This window comes from Arvicanthis niloticus, chromosome 21 (assembly GCF_011762505.2).
Source record: "Arvicanthis niloticus isolate mArvNil1 chromosome 21, mArvNil1.pat.X, whole genome shotgun sequence".
Taxonomy (NCBI): Eukaryota; Metazoa; Chordata; class Mammalia; order Rodentia; family Muridae; genus Arvicanthis; species Arvicanthis niloticus.
In genome coordinates, this window is record NC_047678.1 from 3,504,971 (window position 1) to 3,531,493 (window position 26,523).

The 26,523-nt window shown below is 37.3% G+C and overlaps 1 pseudogene; it reads right to left on the reverse strand.

Moving 5' to 3' along the window:
• The window catches only part of LOC143435429 (glyceraldehyde-3-phosphate dehydrogenase pseudogene), a 48,166-nt pseudogene extending 28,494 nt beyond the window's left edge, over window positions 1–19,672 (reverse strand).
• Window positions 19,673–26,523: the final 6,851 nt, after the last annotated feature.

Below are 26,523 nucleotides of genomic sequence, written 5' to 3' on the forward strand. Positions count from 1 at the left end.
GCTGCTCTGTGAACTGTGTCCTCTCTAGGATGCCTGCAGCTCTAGGGTCCTTGACCTCTCTTGGGTGCCTCTGCAGCTCTGAGGTCTGTGCCTTCCCTAGGGTGCCTCCAGACTCAGTTTCCATGGGGGAGCAGATCAGCTGGAAGACTGCTGGAGCCACAGGTATCTGGGCCAGAGGCGGAAGGGGCGTGGTTCTCCGCAGGGGCAGGGTTTGGCTGTCAGGTGCCCTCTGGGGGGCTCTCTACTGCCTTTTGTGATTCTAAGGCCTAGGGCTGTGGGCGGGTTCTCCTACCTTCTGCTCTGCAATCCGTGCCCTCCCTAGGGTGCCTGCGGACTCAGTTTCCAGAGGGGAGCAGATCAGCTGAAAGACTGCTCGAGCCACCGGTATCCCTCCTCTGCTTTTCTATGCATTGCATAACATGTATTTAGCAATGATGGGTCAGATTTGTTTGGGAGGTTAACAGATGATAAGGGAGCTCTGAACTTGCCACTTTGTGACAATGTGGGCATTTTAAGATTGTTGAGCAACTCAATAATTAGTGGTCATGAAGGTATAAATTAACCAGTTGTGCTACTAGTCATAGAAAATTTTAGTAATACAAATACATACAGTATAGAATATTTGCCAGTGATTATAAATAATTACTACTCTCTTAGTCACTGTAATATATTATCATTTAAGATGAATTCCTTCTACCTTTTAAAGTAAACATACTATAAAACCACATGCCATGTTAAAACTGCCGCAGCTTCACAAAGCTTGTGTTTGTTCATTCTGCATCATTTTTTCTTGTACTTAATTTAATTGTTAGATGTTTGTTTAGCATGCCACTACATGTTATAGCTTAGCAAGTTAAAGAACAGAGCAGAGAAGTCAGGGCAAGCAAAAACATCACTGATTCTATTGGCCTTTTACTTTGTGTTGCTGAAGTCTGCATGATGCATTTCTTATATTCTAATCGGAGCAGTTGCCCCTGTAGAAGATCCTTCTGTAATAAGGTAAGCAAAATGAGAGATTTCTGTTGCAAACAAGACACAGCTTCAGTGTAACTCAATACTGAATGGAGCTCCCACCCTTGACTTTCATCAACACAGAGCATCAGCAACCTTTTCAAACAGCTCCCTGGAAACAGCCTTGATCTAGTGGCTGGCAGGACCCGGGGGAGATTTAATGTGCTATTAGTGCTACACATAGTGTGGGTCTGAGTACACCGCACTTGGCAGAACATTATTATAACCAAAGGGCTATGTTAATGTCTTATAAGGCTATAAACTTGTTGAAAATGCACCTGAATTCTCAGAGGTAGGAAAATGAAGATGTAAGTAATCCTGGGGCAAGTGTTTAGCTTCGCAGTTTATTTTCTGCTTAACAATAATGGGATGAGAAGTAGCAATTCTTATTACTTGTGATTTACACAGCAATACACTTTCATCAAAGGTGGAAAACTTTGGGATGATGTAACTGCATCCTGATGCCCAAGAGAAAGAGAGATGTTAAGGATCAGAATGTACAAACCTGAAAGTGTGAGGTATCAGATCATTTATGGATACCTATTAGATATAATTTGTTGCAATTAAATAAGAGATCCTAGCATTTCTCCAAAAGCACCTCCTAGAGTATGCTGTAAATGGACTGATATCTTACAAACTCTGTTTCGCTAACTGGAGCATAAGGCATGATGAATTTCAGGCAGACATTACTGTGCTTAAGAAAGTCAGTAAATGATGACTCTTTAGCTTGGTTTTCAAATCCCAAATAACTTTATTTCTTTTCAGTTCATTTTGTAGATTATAACATCCAGAGGATAGAGTTAGTATTAGTAAAACTTGGTGCAAAGGCCTTGCACAAAAAGAGGTACCCCCAATTTACAAACAAATTCAGAGTAGAATGTAGACTGTCCTGGGAAATCTGAAGATCTGTGACCTGATTGGACTAGGTAGATTTTAAGCTGGATTTTCATGTCTCTCTCTCTCTCTCTCTGTGTGTGTGTGTGTGTGTGTGTGTGTGTGTGTGTGTGTGTGTGTATTTTAAACTGGATTTCACATATATATTACATATGTATATGTGTGTATACCCCTTAAAACATTGTTAAGCTATATTACTCATGAAAAAATGTTACTTCCTGTTTTGAATTCTACAAACACAACATTATTTTTTACTTGATATTAATATTAAAGATACTCTTTCCTGTTGCCACATTTAGTAACTTCCATTAAACAACTAATGGAAATTTACAACTCTTGGAAAAAGTTTCTTTTTTTTTTTTTTAATCAATCGTTCCATTAGTTTACATCTCAAATGATATTGCACTTCCCAGTTACACCTTTACAAGCCCTCCATCCCACAACCTCCCTCTCCTCCCTCCTCTTTGCCTCTATGAGGGTGCTCTCCCACCCCTCTAACATCCCCCTACACTGGGGCATCAAACCTTCACAGGACCAAAGGTCTCCCCTCCCATTGCTGTCAGACAAGGCCGTTCTCTGCTACCTATGTCTCTGGAGCCATGGATCCCTCCCTGTACACTTCTTGGTTGGTGGTCTAGTCCCTGGGAGCTGACCAGCTGATGTTGTTCTTCCTATGGAGTTACAATTTCCCTCAGCTCCTTCAGTCCTTCTGCCAGCTCTCTAGCCATGGTCCCTTAGCTCAGTCTGATGGTTGGCTCCAAGCATCCACATCTGTATTGGTCAGTTGCTGGCTGAGCCTCCCAAAGAACAGTCACACCACGTTCCTGTCAGCAAGTGCCCCTTGACAAAGGCAACAGTGTCAGGGTTTGGTGTCTGCAGACAGGATGGATACCTAGGTGGGCAGTCCTCAGAAGGCCCTTCCTTCAGTTTCTGCTCCAGTTTTTTTGTCCCTGTTCTTCCTTTGGACAAGAATGTTTCTGGGTTAAAAACTTTGATTGGGGTATGTGGTCCCATCCTACCACAGGGGGCCATGCCGATCTACTTGAGGTGGTCCCTAGAGGTTTTATCTCCCTTTATCTGGTAAAATCATATCCATTTGGTCCTGGGAGCCCCTCGCTTCCCTGGCATCTGTGACCCTCCAGGGGCTATCCGTGGTTCTTCATCACCCCCTCCCCCCGCTGCTACATATTTTTATTCGATTTCATCACCCTCTGTACTTCTCACTTGTCCCTCCCAGTACCTGATACTGCTCCCCTTATTTCCTCTTTCTCTTCCTCTTCCTCTTCCTCCTCCTCTTCCCTTCCAGGTTCCCTCTCCCTCCAGCTCCTGCAATCATCTTGTTCCCCCCCCTCAATGCAGGACTGAATCATCCACACCCTGGTCTTCCTTCCTCCTAAGCTCCATACAGTCTGTGGATTGTATCATGGGCATTGTGAGTTTAGGGGCTAATATCCACCAAAGGCCATTTGTTTTATTTTGTATTTTGGCTACTGTGTTCATCACTACGATAAAGAAGGGCATAAAGCTATCTCAACATTGATTCCATTTCCTTTGGAGATATATCTTGGAGTGGGATTACTGAGTCACAGAGAAGTTCTTGTTTTATTTTTTTCTATAGCCATAGTGTTTTCCATACTATCTATGCTAATTTACATTACCATTGTATCAGTTATGTTGATATTGCTGTGGTAAACTGCCATGACCAAGGAAAGATATAAACAGTAAGGTTTTAGAGAGATGAGTCAATTACTGTCACAGCAGGGACATGTGGCAGCAGGCAGGTATGGAAGTTGGATCACAAAGCCGAGAGCTTGCATATTATACAATAGTCAAAAAGAGAAAACTTGGAATAGTACTAGTCTTTGATCCTCCAATGCATCTCCCAGTAAAATACCTCCACTGGCAAGGCCATACCTCCTAAATAGATACAAACAATGCCACCAACTGGGGACCAAGTATTCAGATACCAGACTCTATGAAGGACATTGTCATTCAAGGTACCTACCAACAACAAATAATAATATGAAAAGACAACTGTCCAAATGTCCTTGCCTGTTGCTGTGACAAAACACTCCAACAAAAGCAACATAAAATTATTTGTAGCACACTTCTATATTTCAGTCTATCTCTGCAGGGAAGTCAAGTGTGCAAAATGTGTAGCTGTTGATCACTTTGCATACACAGTCAAGAGCAGAGGAAAATCAACACATATGTGCTGGTCCTCACTTTGGTTTCTCTATTCTTTTATAAACCAAAAATCTCTTGTGCAGAAAATGGTGCCACTTAAAGGGGTTGGTTCTTCCAACCTTGATTAATGTAATCAAGTTACTTCTCTACAAAGCAAATGTCTTAGGTACTTTTCTATTCTTGGCCATGACTATGACCAAGGCAACTTATCAGAAAAAGCATTTAATGTGGTTTCAGAAGGGTAGAGTTCATAACGGGGGAAACAAAGATATGGTGGCAGAAACAGCTAGTTGAGAGCTTATATTTGACTTGAAGCAGGATCCAGAGAGAGCTAATTTAATGATAAGCCGTTTGAAACCTCAAAGTCTACGTCCAGTGACACATTTCTTCCAATAAGCCCATACCTCTTAAGCCTTCCCAAAAGTTTCCAATAACTCTGGGTCATACATGCAAACTTATGAGCCTTTGGTGGCCATTCTCATTCAAACTACCATGCCAATGAAATATACATAATCTCTCATAGAAATTATTTTCTCAGGTGATTTTAGGTCAATGTCAAGGTGGTGGTTAAGTATAGCGATCACAATAACTTAATGACTAGAAGAGAATACTTGCAAACTATAAATTTGATAAGAAGTTACTAGCCAAACAAACCAATAGCCAAAAGCCCATATGCTTACATGATCTCAGATAAACAGGAAATATCAATGAACATTCCCAAAAGAACTACATACAGATGGTCAACAAACATCTAAAGAATATTTACTATCACTAATCATCGGGAAAGAGAAAATCAAAGCCATGGTAAGGAATTACTTCACTCCAATTATACTAATCATGTCACAAAGGCAAAGAACAGGAAACTTTTGTTCATTAATTTTAGTAGTATCTTTGTCCCTTTCTAAGATTTACTGTTGGTCTTAAAATTACTTATGTTACAGTATAAATTCATTGAGTTAGTCCCTTATCATCATGGTGGGAAGCATGGTTGCATACAAACATTCATGGTGCTATAGAGGTACCTAAGAGTTCCCCATCTCACCAGGCAGAAGGAAGAGAGATTGGGTTTAATATTTACAATGTGATTAAATAATACACTTATAAAATCGTTATTTGAAAATCATTATGACTAACAGTGAATTTTAAATATCATAGATCATAAATAAATTTCAACCCTTGATTAAAGACCAATGTATAGTGTTCACACAGGAAAGACATTTTGCATGTTAAAAAATTGGTAAAATAATAACCATTATGAGACTGCTTCAAATAAGAACAAGAATGACAGTTCAAGGCCTTGAATAGTTATAGACAGATTGACAGTTATATTATTCTAGGAGTCTTGACTAGGTTGTTTTCTCTGACAGTTCAAGAATTAAAAGGTAGGAAAGAAAAGATCTGAACTGAAACAGGTAGCAGCAGGGAAAATTTCACACACTTCAAACAAAGTCAGCTGGTAAAGAAGAGCTATTGCTGGGATGAATAAACACATACAGCAAGTCACACATGGAATGATCCATTCCAACGCAGAAGTGGAAATCAGGAGGTTAAATACAGGCTTCTTCTTGAGGGATGGAAGTGTTAAGTGTCTTTAAAGAGTTTTCATGCCTTAGCTTATTTTTGATCAATTTGAATAAAAACAAGGATACTGATTGGCCCATAACTTTGGGGGTAAACATATCCTGATCCAACCATAAACTTATCTGGCAATTCCACAGGCAGGTTCTCTTTTGGCTTGAGAAAAGGCTTTCCAGGCCTTTGTGACTTTGTCTCTGGTCAGAGACATGAGGAAGAAAACAGAAATTAATCATCTTTATTATCTATTCATGTCTCTCAACCAGTCTGCCTATAACAGATCTCTGTAACTCCTAATATAAATGTGGTTCCCAGAAAGGGCTATTAAGTTCATTAAAGCTTATAAAGTATTTTATTAGAAATGCTAATTTTCTAACAGATGGAAAAGTTCACAACCTGGTACTAAATCAACCTGGCTTAATAAAATACTATTTCTTACTATGTGCACAGTAAGCTCTTATTCAAGTTATAATTTTTAAAACTTGGTGTTTAATAACTTAGTCTTACTTAGTTCTTTTTCCCCACTCGCAGTAACACAGGGTAATTAGGAATAGGGATCAGGACAAAAAAAATCATTAATCGTCAAATTGAGTTATACTTTATTTTGTAAGAACACTATGACCAGTCTTTTAGGGCACACTGTTCATTCTCCATGGGATCAAATACCCATATTTTTTGGTTTGTTCCACTTTGTTCTCTTTGCAGATATCCTCCTAATCACAATTATACTATGCAGTGGTCTTAAAATACTCAAGAAAACTATTCTTTACTTAAGCCTGGCTCTGTCTTTGTATCTTGAGAAATAGAAGGGAACAATGCAGATAGAAGACTTGCTGCTAGAGGATAGTGGAAAACCAAGCAGTTTGTTTGCCAAAGGACACTTGCTGTGTACAATATCAGCTGCCTATAACAAACTCACTTATACATAGGCCACCATGGAAAAAAATAAGTGCATAAATAAACAAACCCTGAAGACGCCATAGCGACCTCTTTCAGTAACTAACTCAGATATTCCCTGCCTAAATCTACATTCTTAAGGAAAATCAATACCTGTTCAAGTGCTGTTGGCATGATTTATTTTGTAGTAGTGTGTGTGTGTGTGTGTGTGTGTGTGTGTGTGTGCACGCATGCATGCACACTTGCACAAAGTCCTAAAACTTTTAGAGGAAAAGATGGCATTGCTTTGTTGCTGTTCTGGTGATACTATCCTGCATTGTCCTCGTGTTCCCTTTACATTATGTAATTCACTTGCTCCTTCATCTCCTCTCATGGATCGCACTTGATGAAAATTGGGATATATAAGAAGCAAACAATTCAGAATATTCTTTCTCAGATAATAAGCTGGCCTGCAAGGCTGATGTTCTGCTCTATAAGATAACTGAGGTGTAGAAGCTATTAGTGCTTCCTTGGGGTAATCCTCCATGACAAATTCTAATCCCCTCCTACACTCACTCTTCCCCATCTTCCAAAAAGTATCCCTATGGTAGATTGCATTACTCATAAAGGCAAAAGGCACATTTAGCTTTTTATATAAAGGTTGTACTACATACATCCTATATTGCAGGTATAGGGTAACTATCCAGAAGTGACTTTAAGGATATTGCCAACATATAACTGAGTTGGTAGGATAATTTTTGCCTAGTGGCAGCCTCAGGCAGAGCCTACTTCTAGCTTTATATTGGCCTCCTCAAGTTGGAAGTTCCCTTTAGATGGTAAGAGTAAGAAAAGTCAGTTTCAGGTATTGCGTTGGCACCTTTTCAAGAGTATACTACAAAGCAATAGTGATAAAAAGCACATGATATTGGTAGAGAGACAGGCAGTTAGATCAATGAAATAGAATTGAAGACCATGAATTATATCCACACACCTATGGTTACCTAATATTTGACAAAGAAGCCAAAACCATCCAGTGAAAAAAGCATATTCAACAAATAGTGTTGGCTCAAATGGCAGTCAGAGTGTAGAAGAAGGCAAATCGATCTATTTTTATCTCCTTATACAAAGCTCAAGACAAAGTGGATCAAGTACCTTCCCATAAAACCAGATACACTGAATCTAACAGAGGAGAAAATGGGAAAGAGCCTCGAACACATTGGCACAGAAAAAAATTTCCTGAACCAATGGCCCAGGCTCTAAGATAACTTTAGACAAATGAGATTAAATGAAATTGAAAAGCTCTGTAAGGCAAAGGCCACTGCCTTCAGGACAAAAATGCAACCTACATATGTGGAAAAGATCTTTCCAATATATACAAAGAACTCAAGAAGTTAGACTCCAAAAAGCCAAATAATCCTATTAAAAATAGGGTACAGAGCTAAACAAAGAATTCTCAACGAGGAATCTTGAATGGCTGAGAAGCACCTAAAGAAATGTTCGACATCCTTAGTCATCAGGAAAATGCAAATCAAAATGACCCTGATATTCCACTTCACACCAATTAGAATGACCAGGATCAAAAATTCAGGTGACAGTAGATGCTGGTGAGGATGTGGAGAAAGAGAAACACTCCTCCATTGTTGGTGGGATTGCAAACTAGTACATCCACTCTGGAAATCAGTCCAGCAGTTCTTCAGAAAATTAGACATAGTACTACCTGAGAACCCAGCTATACCACTCCTGGGCATAACCCAAAAGATGCTCCAAAATATAACAAGGACACCTGCTCTACTATTTTTATAGCAACCTTATTTATAATAACTAGGAGCTGGAAACAATCCAGATTTTCCTCAACAGAGGAATGGATACAGAAAATGTAGTACATTTACACAATGGAGTACTACTCAGACAGACAGACAGACACATAGACAGACAGACACATAGACAGACAGACACACAGACAGACAGACACACAGACAGACACACAGACACAAAGACTGACAGAAATGCAGGATCCAGGTTACTTTGATAATGATCAATGTTGAATGCATCTTAATTTGCATGCCTAGAGGTAAAGCAAGTGTAGGGCTGCTTGACCCAGGGTTGAACACTGGCATTGAGAACAGAGAATCTGTCTGTCCCAAAGCAGTTTTATTAGTTCTGAAGACTGAATCTCAACTACCTCTTAATAGTTGAGTGACTTAGAAGAAATTACTTATGCGTTCTGTGCCCCAAAATGAATGAAGAGAGTAATATAGGTATACCCAGTCAGAATTAGGCAAAAGGATGGAACTAGAAAATATCATCCTGAGTGACGTAACCAAGTCACAAAAGAACACCCATGATATATACTCAATGATTAAAAAAAACAAAAAACAAACAAAAAAAAAAAACTCTGAATACTCATGATACAACTCACAAACCATAGGAAGCTCAAGAAGAAGAAGACCAATTTATGGATGCTTCAATCCTACTTAGAAGGGGAGGAAAATAATCACAGGAGGTAGAGGATTGGAGGGACTTTAAAGAAAGAGAAGAAAGGGGAAGGAAAAAAGGCGGCAGGATCATGTGTGGGAAAAGATGAGACAAGGGATATATAGAGAGGGTCAGGAAATTGAATAGAGATTTTTAGCAATGGGGGATGGGGAACTGGAGGTAGCCACCAGAAAGTCCCAGATGCCAGGAAAACAAGGCTTCTGAGTCCCAGTAAGGATGACATTAGTTGAAGTACCCAACAAAGGGAAGAGAGAACCTAGAGACCATATTCAAAGGTTAAGCACAGCATCTGGTTCAGGGATGGGGCCACCCACCCATCTCCAAGATTTTAAGCCAGAATTGCTCCTTTCTAAAGGAAATAACAGGGACAAAGAGTGGAACAGAGACAGAAGGAAAGGCCATCCAGAGACTACCCACCTAGAAATCCATCCCATATGTAGACACCAAACCCAGACACTATTTCTGATGCTAATAAGTGCTTGCTGACAGGAGCCTGATATAGCTGTCTCCTGAGAGGCTCTGCCAGAACTTGGCCAATATTAAGAAAGAATACAATCAGTTTTTGTTAGACTGGCCTGAGATTTGCATGTGGGGACTTGTTTTCTATTTAAATTTACATAGAATGTACACAATAAAATAGTGAAATTTAAGGATATATCGTTATGAATTTTCATATGTGTAGATAGATACTTTGATTGAGATATATCATATATCTGGCCCTTTAAGCCCCCTTAAGGGTTCTTCCTTACCGTTATTTTACTGATGTGTATATTATTTTGGTTTTAACTATAATAATAGTTTGTTGGGAGCGACCTTGCTTAAACATTAACTGTCTAGTCAGTCATACGTGCTTACTGGCACAAAGTCTCGGCCCCTGTGGGAAAGTGCTAGCCTGGTTGAAAACAAATAGCTTTAGATCTTATGGACAGGTAGCCCAGTTGAGAACAAGTAGCTATAGATCTTGTGGACAGGTGCCTAGCAACCCATCTTGTTCTGTACTTTCTGCTGAACTCTTCACCTAGCCAACATCCTATTCTTGAGAACACCTGTGCTCCTCAGAGACAAAGTGACCCTATGACACCCCCTTCCCCATATCCTGCTTCTATGAGTATGTATACTGTGTGGGATCAATTAACTGGTCAGTTGTTGGCTGTTTCACAGCAGTCCTTTGGCAAAAGGGAACATTAATGTGGATTCATATTTATTTATCTCCAAAGAAAGTTTTAACACCCTGTTCTGAACTGTTGCTGTGTTAATACAGAATTGTAGGTCAGGATTACAAAAGTATTTTGAGAAAGAACTTAATGAAAGATTCCTTATTCCAAACAACAATTAAATTGGTTATTAAAAAAAGATATTTGGCCTATTACATGACCAACTTTTTAGACAAATTTTGTAGGGCTGTAAAAGGGGTCTTGGTTTTGGTCAAAGCGCTGGCTGGAAATAGCCTAGAGACTCAACAGGTATCCATTGCCTGTGTGGGACGGGCATCTATTCGGCCCCCAGAATCCAGGCCCCTAACAAGTGGCATGGAACTCCATTGACCTACACTGTTTAGTCATGTTCAGGGCAGTGCAGCCCCACCCAAAGAGCACAGGTAGAGGGCATGACTACAGGCCTCAGGCCCTAGATTTACATACTAATGAGATGCCAGAGGGCCAGAGAACAGAGACAATTAAGCATTCTTCCCCAGCCCTTCCCCCCTCTCTCCCTCCCTATTTAACTCAGGTCTGCTTTGAGTTTCACGGGGGGGGGGGGGGGGGGGGGTGCACATCCAGAGTCAACCATCATCCATCATGCCAATAAAGCCCATTTTGGAAACCCAAGTACTTTCTGGTGTCATTGGGGAACACTGGAGAAGGACTTTAATGAGCCACTGTAGCCACCGCTGCTGTGCCTACCTTCCCACCTGGAGGAACTTCCAGCATTTCCAGCCACCCTACCCACAAAATTTGATAATCATTACACAAAAGACAAGTCTTTACAGTTTTCCTTTATGCATGCTTTTGTATTTCTTGTAAATTTACGCATGCAGCCCATAGAAAATGTGTTTATTGTATTTATAGACAGTTCATCTAATGGGAAGACAGTATATGTAAATAGATCATATGTTCATTCTCTTGAGTTTCCCTTGATTCAGCAAAAATAATTGAATTACATGCTGTAGCCATTGTTTGAGATGCTGAAAAATCAAGCTTTCAATTTATATACTCATAGCCAGTATATAGCTCATGGTTTATAATTACTTAAAATTGTTCCTTATTTAGGTATTGCTAATTCTCAAATTTTACAAATACAGCTTAATTTAAGAAACATGTACCTTTCCTTAACTTTATCAAACATTAAGCACTCATACTGAATTGCCTGGACCCCAGGAAAATGCCATAGCATATTTATATACCAAGCAGATTATAGGCCTTACAGAAACAATTGGCCATACAGTCTTACTCTTTACATTGCCAGGGGTCAGCCCCAACTTGTGGGGGGAGTTTTCTTCTTTCTTCTTGTCTGTTCTTCTTGAGGCAGTGGAGGGGGAAGAGCATTGGCAGGGGGTAGGATTTTGTCTTGTGAGAGATTCCATTAGGAGTAATTAATTATCTGGCTAAACATCCATCTGTCTGGCTCCACAGTTTTAAAACTATAACTAAGTTATTAGTGAAGTTTTGTGTAGATAAGCCCAAGCAATATTTTATCTTCTGTTCTAGAACCTATAGTTAATCTTTGGTTCCCTTTTAATGACTTTTGGCTAATTGTTTTACAACCTCTTAGAATGTGCTCTGAGTAGAAAAAAGTCTGGTTACTATCTAAGAGCAATTAACTGATGACACTTGGAAGATTGGCAGAGTTCTCATTGCAGGTTTGACTATCAGAGAAGGGCCTAATAGCAGTCCCATTATAAAAGAGTTTAATAATCACTGATATAATTTTAGGATTTTTATAGGATCATCATTAAGACTTAAGAAATCATCTATTTGTCTTTATAGCATTATCACAAGTGCATCTTCGTGGATCTACAGAGATCTGCTCCAAAGGGGTGTGCTATTGCTTAGTGATTGTTACATATGTTTAATAATAATAGCTTGAGATAATAATTTGGTATTTTTAGAGAATTTACAAGTCAAATTACATAAACTTGTTTTCAGTGTCCTCAACTTTTTCATAATGGTGTTAATACTTGAGAACTTATACCTAATCAATTATGGCAAGTGGATGTTACTCACTTCTGATTTCAGAAAATTAAAACATGTATATGTGATTTGATACCTTTTCAGGCTGCCTGGTCTTCATGTCCCTTGTGCCCTCATTCTCTTCCAGGTAGTCCCCCAGTCTCCTGTTCACCGCCCTGCAGGCTGGAGCAATATATTGTTTCATTTGACCTCAATGATTTATGTGCAATTTTACAACATGGGCTCTCTAGCTACTCAATATTATTTCTATAAAATCTACTCATGCTGTTGTACTGAGGCCATGTGGTATTCCTGTGTGCATATGTATCACATTTAATTATTGGCTGTTGATAAGTTATTTTGTTCATTTCCAAATTTGGACTGGAGACTTTTTGTGGTAAAATATAAATAACTTAAAATATACTATTTGGTCCTCCTCTTGTTTTGGTTCTATGAGACAGTGTTTCACTTTGTAAGCCAGTCTGCTTCCTCAGGGCTAAAATTAGTCATGTGCCGGCATACCGAGCCACTTGTTTATGAGTGTATATCTCAGTGGCATTATTAGTCATTTTGCAGTGGAATCAGTCACTCTTCTCCAGAAATTTTCCATGTTTTCAAACTAAAGCACTACATTATTAAGAAAAAAATATACTCTGTTACTCTCCTATGCCTTGTCAACCAGGATTCATCTCTGTCTGTATGAATTTGACCACTTTTGATACTTACAGAGGTAAGCTCACCTTATTTAACATCTTAAAACATTCTTACCCAGCTTGCATAGTGTTTTTAAAGTTAATTCATGTTCTAGTGAATATTCATATTTCCTTTTAAAAAAGGTAAAACAACACAGTTTTTGTGCATACATTAGCAGATAGACACCTCGGTTACATCCATGTTTGAGTATAATAAATAGCACTGCTATAAACATGAACATAGAGTTACGTGAATCATTGCTCTCAATTCTATCATTTGAATATCCAGAGAAATCACTCAGTAGCTCTGTATTTACTTTTCCTCTAGAAGCCAACATCATGTTTTACAGTGGATAAGCCTTTTATTTTCTCACTAGTAACACACAAGTGTTCTGATTTCTCAGCATCATTTGACAACATTTGTTAATATTTGTTTGGTTGGCTAGGTTTTGTTTTGTTTTATTCCATAATAACTACGCTAATGGATGTGAGGGACATTTCATAATCATTTGATAGAATTTTCCTATTTACTAGCAATGTTAAATATCTTTTCATGTGCTTATTTTCAGTTTCTTTAGAGAAATATTTGTTCAGATCCCTTGCTTATTTCTATTACATTGTTGGTTTTTTTGTTGTTGATGTTCTTGGGAATAAGTAAAGACTTTTACCATCCTTCTTAATCTCAGCTTATTTTTTACTTTTGAGAATTGTCTTCATATGCAAGCAGGTTTGTTTTTCCATTTATTGTCTCTGAATATTTTTATTTATATACAGAAATATATTTTAATTTCCTTTATTTTCATTGTATTGTAGTGAATTGCCTTTAACAGAGAAAGAACCTTAGACTTCAAATAAAAAAAAAATGGGTTGAATTATGATTCTCTTTTCCCCTCTGGATATAGTCTAAGTACCAAGTTCTAAGGAGGGTCGCAGCCCCAAGAGGATCATATTTTGAGAAGTGGTTATGAAACATTTGCCAACAATAAAAGGTGAAATTTTTGAGTGCTTAACAACCTAAATTAATGTATAGTCAACACATAATGAGTCTGAGTTGTTTCTGGTAGCATTCCCATGAGTCATATGACTTCAAGGAAGCCTTGATTCTGGACATATAACATGCACCCTTTGCCCTTTGCTGGACACCACACGTGCAACATCAACCAAAACAACTTGAAACTGTTTATCTGACTGATATTTGAGACTATTATAGATTGTGAATACAAGATTTTTTTTTTGGTTTGGTTTATTTTTCTGTATATACAAAATCCAAGTACCAATTAGTATGTATTAGATTGTACTGTGTTTATGTTGTGTTAAGCTTAAGTATTCCTGGTCTAATTGTCTTTTGGAATTGTCAAATAATTGTTTACCTCAGTCACTTATGATTTTTGCATACCACAAGGTTAAAGAAACAAATATTTAGACATAAAGATACTTTTAAATATGGATCAAGTCATCCCTTGAGAAAGATCAGTATTCAAGGACAGAGGAGCAACACTTCCTCCTTCAAATATTCACAGTAACTTATTTCAGAGACTATAACAATCTTTAATGCAGAGTTTCTTAACTTCATTATTATTGATATTTCAGATTAAATATTTTCTACTTTTTTCCATTGTAGTTTGTTCAGCAAAATCTTATTTTCTGATGGGTCTTCCACCCATGGATACAATAAAAACCCTTCTAGGAATTCCTAAGTGAGCCTTGGAGGCAAAAGTTTCCCCTGGACAAAAGCTACTGCTTCTAGTTAAAAGCATCCCTTTGGTGTCTGATAGGTTACTTAGGGTAATCTCTTACTAAAGAGAGAATGGGTTGCATTTGGGGCCACAAAAACACATAAAGTGTAGCATTTATTTTATTATTATTATTTTGTATTATTCTCTCTGTACATCCTGATCACAGCCTCCCTTCTCTCCTCTACTCCCAGTCCCCCCCACACATACCTCTCTTCTCCCCCAGGTCTATCACTCCTCCATTTTCATTTTCCTTCAGAAAAGAGCAGGCGTCCCAGGGATATTAACTGAACATGGCTTAACATGGCATAATAAAACTAGGCGCACACATTTGTATCAAGGCTGGACAAGGCCATCCAGTAGGAGCAAAAGGGTCATAAGAGCAATCAAAAGATTCATAGACACTCCCACTCCAACCCTTAGGAGTGCCACCAAAACCCCAAACTAAATACCCATAACTTATATGCAGAGGACCTAGTGTAGACCCAAGCAGCTTCTTGGTTGCTGCTTCAGTCTCTGTAAACCCCATATAAGTTTTGCTTAGTTGAGTCTAATGGTTGTATTCTCCTGGTGTCTTTGGCACCTCTGGTTCCTACAATCCTTCCTCCTCCTCTTCTCACACAGGTGCATTTTAAATGCTTGGTACCACTGCAACTTTGTTCACCATGTTGCCCGTCTTTAATTTTTTTCCTTGGGGATTAGTAATAATTTGTAGCCTATCTATGCATATATGCTTAGACTAATAGAAAGACCTAAAAAGACAAAATATTTGAGTAAATGAAGTAAGATTTTCTCATTTAGAAGATCCATATGAAAATCAATATGATGAAGATGCACACTATTTTTTTGCTATTATCAAATATGCACTCAGAATTCCTAGAGAAAACACATTTATTTAGCTCAGAAGTTTGGTGATTCAGTGACATTTACATAAGAGTAAGCTTACCTCTTCTGAGAGTCCCCTGGGTTGTAATATTTCCAATTTAGTGAATATGTATGTGGAACAAGTCACATCTCTAAACAGAAAGCATCAGAGAGGTGGGTGGGGGCCAGCCTCCTGCTTTCATTACAACCTTGTCAAGAGAATGATTGAGGAATTTCACAGGAACTGCCTTAATCATATCAATGACCTAAAGTCCCCACTAGGTTTTACCTCCCCAAAGTTCACATCTTCCAACACCACTACCTGATCCATAATATCACCCACCTTTGGAGAACATGCAAAGATATCCAAACCTTAGTGGCAGATAAGAAAGTATATAGGGCACAGAGAGGCAGTTCACCCCAGGGTAAGGAAGGGGACAAAATGGAGGTAGTTAACTGTGAGGAGATTCATATCTATGGTTGATCATAAAATAAAGAAGGGAAATGACATCCGAACTGCAAGAAGTCTAACTGCTTCCTTGTGAATAAAATTTCTCACACACATGACCATGGTATTTTAAAAATAGTATTACTTGAAATATTCTAACAATCCTTTCCTAAGTGTTTTACATCCATTTTCCTATAATTATTTAATGCAAGACATATAGTTAAGATTGTGTGGGATGGTCATTTCTTATTACCCTCCCCAGGATAACAAAGTCTTGTTCAAAAAGATTTAAGCATCCCTAGATCTGGAGGCAGAAAATGAAAATTAACAGAGGAGTCCCTAGTTACACTAACAAGCCTTTGGCCAGCATGGGGTCTGCCATGCAACTGTATTTCTGAGAGGTTAAAAGAATTAAATGAGATGAGCAAGAAATGTTGGTGATACATGGGTCCAGAACTGATCTGTGTCATGGCTGGAAATGATGTTCTTGTTGAAGATCAGAAATAAGGCTTCTTGGTGACCTTTACATGAATACAGTCAAAGGATTATTCCTGCTTGACAGTATTTTATTATGTATCCAGGAGAGAAATCATCGATGCATAAGAAGATCTGAATAGATTTAAAGGATCAGAAAAAGATTAAACCTACAAGAAATAGAAAATTCCTTCAAATCTTTGCAGAAAATAACTTTAAAAATACATGTTGTCTGGTAAAATCGGTGACTTAAAGAAAAGAGCAATAAGTTTCTATGGAAATTAAATTTGTTAAAAATAGGTTTCTGATAATATTTTGGTATGATGTAGTATGATAAACTGAGAAAAGAACAGTTTCACTTTACTCAGCATTTAAGCCTTACAATTGGGGAAACTGAAACACTCCAAGGTTGTCTAAGCAGTTGTGTTTCTTTTCAAAGGTATTATTACTCCTAGCTAGAAGTAGTGTGTGCTTATTTCTTATAAAGCAGGGTAATTAGAAGGACAGGATTTTTACTACAGTCAAAAGTACTGTGTATTTACTTCGTACAAAATGTACTAATTAACAAGTTACTTGCAAGTATTGCTACATAAGTTGCTTATAAAAGTTAAAGAAAACCATTGCCTTCATCTTCATATGTCTATAGATTTAAAAAAAAATTAGCCTTACTACCTTTCTTCTCACTAATTGGTTGCAAACTGAAATTAACAAATTGTTATAAAACCAGAGAAAACCAAGAAATTATGACATTTCTAAATTTAACTATGGTAATGAACTATCTCCATGATAAACTAATTTTATTACAGCAGAGATAAGACTGCAATGGTTTGGCAATCTATATTCCAAGAACAGAGAGAAGAGGAAAATTAAGATTGCCATATGGGAATTAATTATGAATCTTCTCATAATGGAATAAAGCTGAGATATTCAAAGACATTATGTAACTTAGTGTTGCATAATGGATCTCAGGTCAAAATGAGTCTGAAGAAAAAAAGAAACATGTCATTCAGAAAGTGAGTGAACAAGTTAGGAAAACTGAAAAGATATGAAATGGAGAGGCTTGGTGGCTGAACACAGCCACCCTGCTCAAATGAGGAGGGTCCACCCCTAAATTTAACTGACACCTCTGTACATGGCAAAGGTATACCTCTTGTCAAGGCTATTTCTTCTGGTAAATATTATTTGGGGATTTCTACCCCACATTAGATCATTTAGTTCCCAAACAGAAGACACAGAACCTTTATATTTATAAGAAGTCTTAAATCATTAGAGCTGGGCAGATATCAACTCTATGTGCTATTTTGTCTACTTCTCTATCAGGAATAATCTCAAGATATCACTTGTCATGTTTTGCATGGCCAGCCCTCATGGCCATACACTCATGATCCACCTACCCCATGGCATCTTTTTATCTCTACTCCTGGTCTCTGCCTCAGATCCCATGCCTGGGAACTGAACCAACATCTCCTCCACCCAAGCATAAGTCACAAGGAATCTTTATTCAACCAATAATTTTAAATTAAGGAGCAATATTTGCCCAACAAAAGCTGGCACATATAAGGTTCACTCATCTTGAGGCAACTAGACTTGGGATGTAGAATTTAGCATAACAATACATAGCAACAGAGCAAATCTCAACAGCTGTTTCGTGTTCTTCATCATCAGGTGTCAGTGAAGTCATCTCTTTGCTCCAACTTCATGCTCATTAAGCCAATTTTATATAATCTAGTACTCTAGGCAATGAGGTAAAAGCAGAACGCAGTATCAGTGTGAGTAGTTCTAACAAACAATGAAACATAGCAAATGCGGTGCTATCCTGCACCTAGTTTCTGGGTACACAGGTTTGCTCCTAAGAATGTATAATGTTTTAAGTGCTAATAGCTGTGATCTATAACCTCATTTTTGATATTTTCACCAAGACCAAAGTTACTGTGCAATATGCTTTGTAGATTCTAAGCAGCTTTCATAAGTAGTGATCATCTCTCCAAATTTTTAGCAGTATATTATTAATCTTTACTAGAACAAAAGATTAGGCAAACAGATACATGTGAGTCTCATTGTAGTTTGGGTCTTAAACATCTCTTCAAACCTTATGTATTACAAGCTTGCTTCCAGGTGATGGTACTATTGGAGGTAGTGATTATTTTAGTATGTAACAGTTCAAAGAAGTGGGTCATTGGGAGCATCTCCTTGTAGAACATTGCATTGGTTACTTTTATGTTGCTATGATAAAACATGATTACCAAGACAGCTTGTAGAATAGTTTATTTTAATTAATGGATCTAACAGAAGAGTCAATAATGACAGTAAATAAATGGTAGTGGACAACAGAAGCAGGAACCTGATAAATCATAAATATAAAACAGAGCAAACTGAAAGTGGGGCCTTATTATGAACTCTCAGTACTTACCACCCATGACATACTTCCTCTATCAAGGCTGTACCTTCAAAATGTACTACAGCACCCTCCAAACAGCACCTACTGAGAACTAAATGTGCAAATACTTGAGCCTATGAAGGACACTTTTCATTCAAGCCACCATGAGCTTATTGGATTGCAACATATTTTTCTCTTGTTTTATTCTTTAGGCAGTGTAAGGTGAGCTACTTTTCTGTGATAAGGATCTATAATGTCACTGGCTTACCACAGGTCTAAAGAAATATCCAAAAGCTAAAACATCTGAAAACATGAGCCAAAATAAAATGAAACTTTCTACCTTTATGTTTATTTCTTGTCAAAATTGTAGAAAGCTGACCAATATAATTACCAATGGTAGTTTGGCCAAATATTCTTTTGCATTTCTAGATTTAGATCATTCTCTCTGTCTCTGAGGAAATTATTTCCAATTCCATTCTCTCTCTCTCTCTCTCTCTCTCTCTCTCTCTCTCTCTCTCTCTCTCTCTCTCTCTTTGGTTTTTCAAAACAGGGTTTCTCTGTGTAGGGCTGGCTGTCCTGGAACTCACTCTGTAGCCCAGGCTGGCCTCGAACTCAGAAATCTGCCTGCCTCTGCCTGCCTCCCAAGTGCTGGGATTAAAGGTGTGTGCCACCATGTAGTTGAGGTCAATGAAGGGGTCACTGATGGCAACAGTCTCCACTTTGCCAGATGCAGAGGAGAAGGCAGCCCTGGTAACCAGGCACCCAATACGGCCAAATCCATTCACACCGACCTTCAGAATTTTGTCTATGGGACAATGCTGGCACTCCACAAGAAGATGCGGTGATCTCTGGAACAGGGAGGAGCAGAGAACATACATATTTATAGCTGACCATTGTGGATTGGATAAACTGTTGGTGGGCTCTTTACAGGGGAAGACTATTTCTTCTGCTCACGTCATTCCTTACTTGTCTGCAGTCCTTTGTGTGGGATTGGGGATCCACAGTTCTCTCCCCTCACTTTGGGATGTCTATTGTCCTTGTTCAGCTTCTGTTTAGGCAGTGATGTGGAGATATGAAGATAATTTCTGGGATTACTATACACACAATTTCCTTGATCCTCTGGCTTTGACAATCTCTCTGCCTATTTTTAATTTTTTCCTTTTTCTTTATTTTTCTTTCATACAGTACAGCTGGACCACAGTCTTTCCTTCTTCTCCTCCCCACCCCACCTCCATCTCTTTGCTTTCACTTTCAAAATTATCTTTTTCTCCAGGTCCTGGAGAAGTATTGTAAATGTATTCTTTAGGACTGTGCCCCACCTATATGCACTTTGATTAGTTGTGGTTTGGGGTAATGAACTCCAGTTTTGCAAAACGAAGCACTCTTCAATGCACTTGGAGCTCTCGGTATGTTCATGGATATAGGACCATCTACTGTTGGAATGGAAGCCTCAGAGTGGTTGTATGTCCATGAAAATTTGCTATTTCTTTCTCATAAGTATTAATTGTCAATAGCTCCTCAGTTAGGGTGGGACTTTTTCATCCATCACATCCGTGTTCAGCATGGACTAGTATATTGCTTTTATTTCATTGTGATATGTCTCCTGAATTCCTCATTCTTCTGGAACTTTTACCATAAAGAGGTATTGTATTTTGTCAAAGACCTTTACTTCACCTAGTGAAATGATTATGGTGATTCTGCCCTTTATCATACTTATGCATTATATTTATTGACATATATGTTGAAGTATCTCTGTATCTCTGGAATGAGGCTGATGTGATCATGTTGGATGACTTTTTAAAATTTTATGTATGAATGTTTTGCCTGTGTGTGTGTGTGTGTGTGTGTGTGTGTGTGTGTGTTTTCCAGGTGATGGCACAGGTCAGAGGGAGACAGTAATTCTTCTAGGATTGGAGTTTCAGGTAATTGTATCCCACCATACTGGTGCTGACATTTGAACCTGGATCCTCTGCAAGAGCAACTAATTCTCTTAAACTTGAAGCTATTTTAGAGCTCCCGTGGTGGCTGATCTTTTTCTTGTGATTTTGAATACAGTTTTAACTATTTAATTGAGAATATTTGAATCTATGCTTATCAGGGAGACTGGACTACAATTTTCACTTTTGTTATGTTTTATCCAGTTTAGATACCAAGTATAATGCTGGCTTCATATAAAAAACTTGGAATCAGTCTCTCCTCCTCTACAGAATACTTTAAGAAGCATTTATTTTAGGTCTTTCATGGATATCTGATAGAATCCTTAAGTAAACCTAATTGGAACTAACCATTTTATTTGTTATTGTTAGGGAATTTCTTTATTGCTCTTTCAGACTTATTGCTTGAGCTGAATCTGTTTATCTTTCTTGGTTAAACATTGGTATATGGCATATGCATTAAAAATTTCATCCATCTCTTTTAGATGTTCCAATTTCATGAAAAATATGGCTTTGAAAGTATGTATTGGATTTTATTGGTATTTGTTATAATATTCCCCTTTCTAACTCTTATTTTATTAATTTTGGTTTTATCTTTTAATTTTTCATTCAATTTGAATAAAAGTTTACCAACAGTGTTAATCTTTTCAAACAACTAAATCTTCATTTCAGTGATTTTTGATTTTTTTCATTTCTCATTCTACCATGATTATTTCTAGTTTCTGTCTTACTTCTCTCTACCTCTTGTGTCAGAGGCTGTGGTAACAGTGAGTTAGGGGTAGTCATCCCAGTGGAAGGTGATCACAGTCCTCTGGTGAAGTAATTTGTATTTGCACAATAAAATTCCATGCTTAGATGGTTTCAGTTCACTTTACCATTCTGTGTGATAGATTTTGTTAAAGTATTCTCACATGATTTAAAATACTATAGTGAGCACTCATAGATGTTATAGCACTTGCATTTTGATTACTCAAGTGTGAAATTATTGCATGAATAAGAACAGCAATTATGAGCTTAAAATACATATTTTACACCAAAGTGAAACATAAAACTTTTTGAGAAGCAGAGCAAATGTATGCATCCTAGTGTTTTAAAAATCTATCTTGACCATTAGCTGTTAAGAAATACTTTGTGCACAAAATGTTATCTAAGATCTTCTTACACTCACCTAGAATGTCATAAAATATCTATAGGCAGTAACTGAGATATTGTAGTCTTCCCTCATAATATTTTAAGAGCTGCTATGGCAAAAAGAACCCCTAAGGGGCATGCTATTAATGTTACAACTGAAATTATCACTCACTTTTCTTGTTAGCAGAGAAAAACACTCTGGAGAGATGGCCAAATTGTGTGTGCTAGATGTACTATGGAAATGTATTTGTGCTTATTACAGTCACACTGAGGGGTGTGCTTGGAAAAAACAGCAGTTGTTTAATTTGAATATTAACTTGAATGTTAAAACATAACCTTGGAAAATCACTTCACAATTTAGATCCCTAGCAATAATGAAGGGGTGGTAGATAAGTAATATGGAAAAAATCAACATAATTTTAAAGGTAACATTATTTAGACAATAAAAAATAATTACAACTATTCATATTTAGAGATGTCACCTCTTACAAAGTCATCTAACATAATATATTCTAGATTGCTAATAATCTCCCCCAATAAATTCATATGTAAATGTGGAGGAAGTGCCAAAATATATCAGTCTTACTTTGAAGTTCATAAAATCTTTATGTGAAAAAAAGTCACTGAAGCAGTTCTCTGGGGGTATTACATCCTGAGCTAATATTAATAAGTCGTGTGAGATATTAGAATATTTGACAAATATAGCATATCAAATCTATAACCACTGCCAGTGGGCTTATGAGAGTGTTTTTTCCTATCAATCTAATCAAGTTGACCATAAAAGACAAAATTCATAAAATGCTGTAGAACTGACTTTGCAGCCCTTGGTAAAAATATTTCTTAAAAAACAAATTAGTACATTTTTACAATATAACACCATAGAAATATTTGTGTGATCTTTGGAAGTTTATTTAAACTAAAAAGTTTTAACATAAACTACAATTCATATGTAAAAGAAGGTGAGAATTTTGATTAGTTTTTCTCATCACTTTTAGAAAAGTTTTTTTGTAGCTCAGTCTAATCTGAAATTTACTTTGTAGCATAGGGTGTTCTTGACTTCTTGAAAATCATATGTCTCCTTCTGAGTGAATAAATGACTGTACAGGTAGGTATGTGTCATCACACCTAGTGTGAAGGGCTTCAATTTGGGTGGTGGGGAGGTATGGAGGGAAGAGGATAGCTTGCAGGTCTTGGTTCTCTCTTTCCACCATGAAGGTCCTAGGGCTCAAATTCTCCATGCTTTGTGAATTGTTTCGGCACTGTCTTCATCAGCAGGGCTTTGTAAAGAGCGACCTCTCTATATCCTTGGAAACAGCCTGGTTTATTTGAAGGCAACCATGGAATCCCTTTGCCTAATAACTCTAATTAGATTTAACCCAGTTCTAGTACTAGAAGCTGTATTTGGTGACAAGAGGTAGCCAGTTAGGGCCCTGTCTCCCACATTATTTGGAGAATTTGCTTAGATTACACACACACACACACACACACGCACACGCACACACACACACACACACACACTACTACTACTACTACTACTATGTATATTTTCAGGACTGACCATTTGGTATTGGATAGCCAATCGGTTTGTTTTTCCTGGGAAAGAATACTTCTCCCACTCTCAGCATCTCTTAGTTGCCTATAGTTCTTTGTGTCAGGTTGAGGCCTCATAGTCTTTCCTGCACCTATCTGACACATCTATTGTTGTTGTCCTTGTTCAGCTCATGTTTAGGTAGTCATGTTATATTTTTGGCAAATGTTTCAGATGTTACCTTATCCCATTCTTAATTTCAAGAATGAATAATAATAATAATAATAGGGGCCCAGTAAGCTTCAAAATATATTTGAGAGTTTTCCCTAATTGACATTAAGCTATTAAGTCATCATAGAGGTTAGTGACTATAAGAAGGACAAAGATAACTCTGAAAATTTTTTCAGTCACCCTAGCCAAGGTCAAACAGTCTCTAGACCCTCTAGTAAGGATGTGGCTTTACCTGCTCAAGATTTTCCTAACATACTCTATGACTCTGACTTACTAATGGAACTAGAGAAGAAGTATCTTCAAGACAGGCTATATTCTCCTTATCAATGAAAATTTTTGGTTGCTGTAGTTATGTATAGACCACAAGGGAGTAGTAAAAAGAGAATATTGAAGTAATTATAGCACATGATGCTGTGTATTTAAGTTTCTATTAATAAGTTATAGAGTAATGGGCAGCATCATGATTTTATTTTTAAAATGACTGAGCAATAATTGTTAAAGAAGACACTGGAAGTAATTATCTAATGCAAGTTTGTTATTACTACATGAACATTGAATATTTGAATTCAATATATAAACTAGACTAAAAATAAACTTTCTTTTGCTTACTAACTCAAGTGTAACATTTTGCCAGATTCAGTTCAAATTATTTATCTTATAAAGTTGTTTAAATTTTGAATTAGTCTATAATTTCTTATAATCTGGTCTGTATTTATAAAGATATCAAGAAAGAAGTGAGAAAAAAATACCAAACTTTTGGCCAAGTGGATTTCTCATTTTCAGAATCATGACACCAAGAAATGTGTTTGTGTGAAGTCTTTAAAAAATTTATCAATAGCCTAATGGAGAAAGGGAATTGCTGATAATTACATTAAAGATTCATAAAAGGAGAAAAATAAAAAGTGACCATGCCCAGTCCTCTCAGCAGCTTATGTTCTGTCTTCAAAGAAATCACTAAATTAGAATGAACTTAGAGATACTGTCAAATTGTTCTCTAATTGGATTGAAAACCTGCTTAACATAAAAATCATAACTGGTATTATAAGTCTACCAGCAATCCAGTCCAACAGCAAACACTAAACACTAATCAGTTGCCCCAGCTTGATCCAGCAGAAATTGTAATGTTTCACCAAATTGGCACAAATCAGTCCAAACACCATGAGAAGTTCTTTGGTGCATTTTTATCTACTAAGTGACAACCAGCAAAGACCAGAAAAGCGTTGCAAGACATAGCAATTCAAGAGTGTTCTTTCACTGTCTCTGGGGTCATCTTATACTCTTTCCAAACATCACGTACACTCTCAACCATCTGATTCAGCAAAACATTCTTTCAAGTGTCCACTTCAGCAAAATACCTTCTCATAAGACATCTTCCAGAAAAACACATCACATGACACAACTGAGTTTCCAAAGAACTAAAAAATTTCCACTTCACTACTCAGTCTTAGTGAATTCCTGATCTTGAAGGAAAACCCGCAACCACCACTTTATTAAGTCTACATAGTAACTAACTGAATTATAAATATTTGTATTTATACCCACAAATAAGTAGAATTCTCACTTATCAAAGAAACTCTTTTAATCGATGAAGACCATTACAGAAAACCACAAGCATTCAAAATGCAGAATTGTAGATGCCAGTCCCAAAGGATGCATATACAGTACAACTCTTTTACCAAGGCTCAGGAGTCATTGCAGGAGAGGGATCAGTTTTTAAGTTTCTAAAAGCCATAGAATCAGTGGGTTGTTAGAATATGTTTATTAATATTAAATGTCAGAAGCTACACCCTCAAAGTCTCACTAACATGACTGCCTAACATGAGCAGAATAAGAACAAAAAATAGGCTAAACAATATGGTGGGTGGGGCAAGTCAGGAATCCCATGAGGTCTGAACACTGCTACATAAAGAACTACAGGTAACTGAGTAATATTAAAAGCACGAGAAATAGTTTGCCCTGACATAATATAAGTAACTTTATACAGACTGATCATGTTGTATTTATGTATTTATGAAAATAAATGTGTGGTGGTTGGTAGGTATGGCCCCCATAGATTCATGTGTTTGAATGCTTGGACCTCGGGGAATGGCACTATTAAGAGGTGTGGCCTTGTTGGAGTAAGTATGTCACTGTGGAGGTGAGCTTTGAGGTCTCACATGTAAGTTCAAGCTGTACCCAGTGCAGTAGAGAGCCTCCTCCTGACTGCCATTGGGTGAAGATGTAGAACTTTAGGCTCCTCCAGCACCATGTCTGCCTGAATGTTGCCATGCTTCCCATTATGATAACAATGAACTGAACCTCTGAAACTGTAAGCCAGCCCCAACTAAATGTTTATATAACATTTATAAGAGTTGCCTTGGTCATAGTGTCTCTTCACAACAGTGAAATCCTATTTAATACATTATTTATCTACATAAACATATATGCATACAATGAAAAAGGAGACCATTAATTGGCAATAAAACAAGTTAGGATATATGGGATGATTTGGGGGAAAGAAAAGGGTAACATAATATAATTATATTATAATCTTAAAATTAAAGAAATACTCAAAAAAAGAGAATTTCTCAAAATTGATCATTCATCCAGATCCTAAGTCACAGAACAAAGTTTGTTGTATTTCTGAACAGGTATGCACAGATGGTTTTTTTTTTTTTTTTTTTTTTTTGCATACTTACACTTTATTGGATTAAATTTTGTAATTGATTTCACAAGGAAAAAAGACAAATTTGCACATTCATTAAATATCTGCTGAGGAACATAGCTTATAGCAAGTTTAGACTTAATAATTTTACCATTGCCTATAGGCATGAAGGTTTGAAACTTTTGGACACTGATAACGTTTTACTGCCTTTCATCCCACAGAATAACATAAAATTGTTTGCATAGTTAAATGATGTGAATT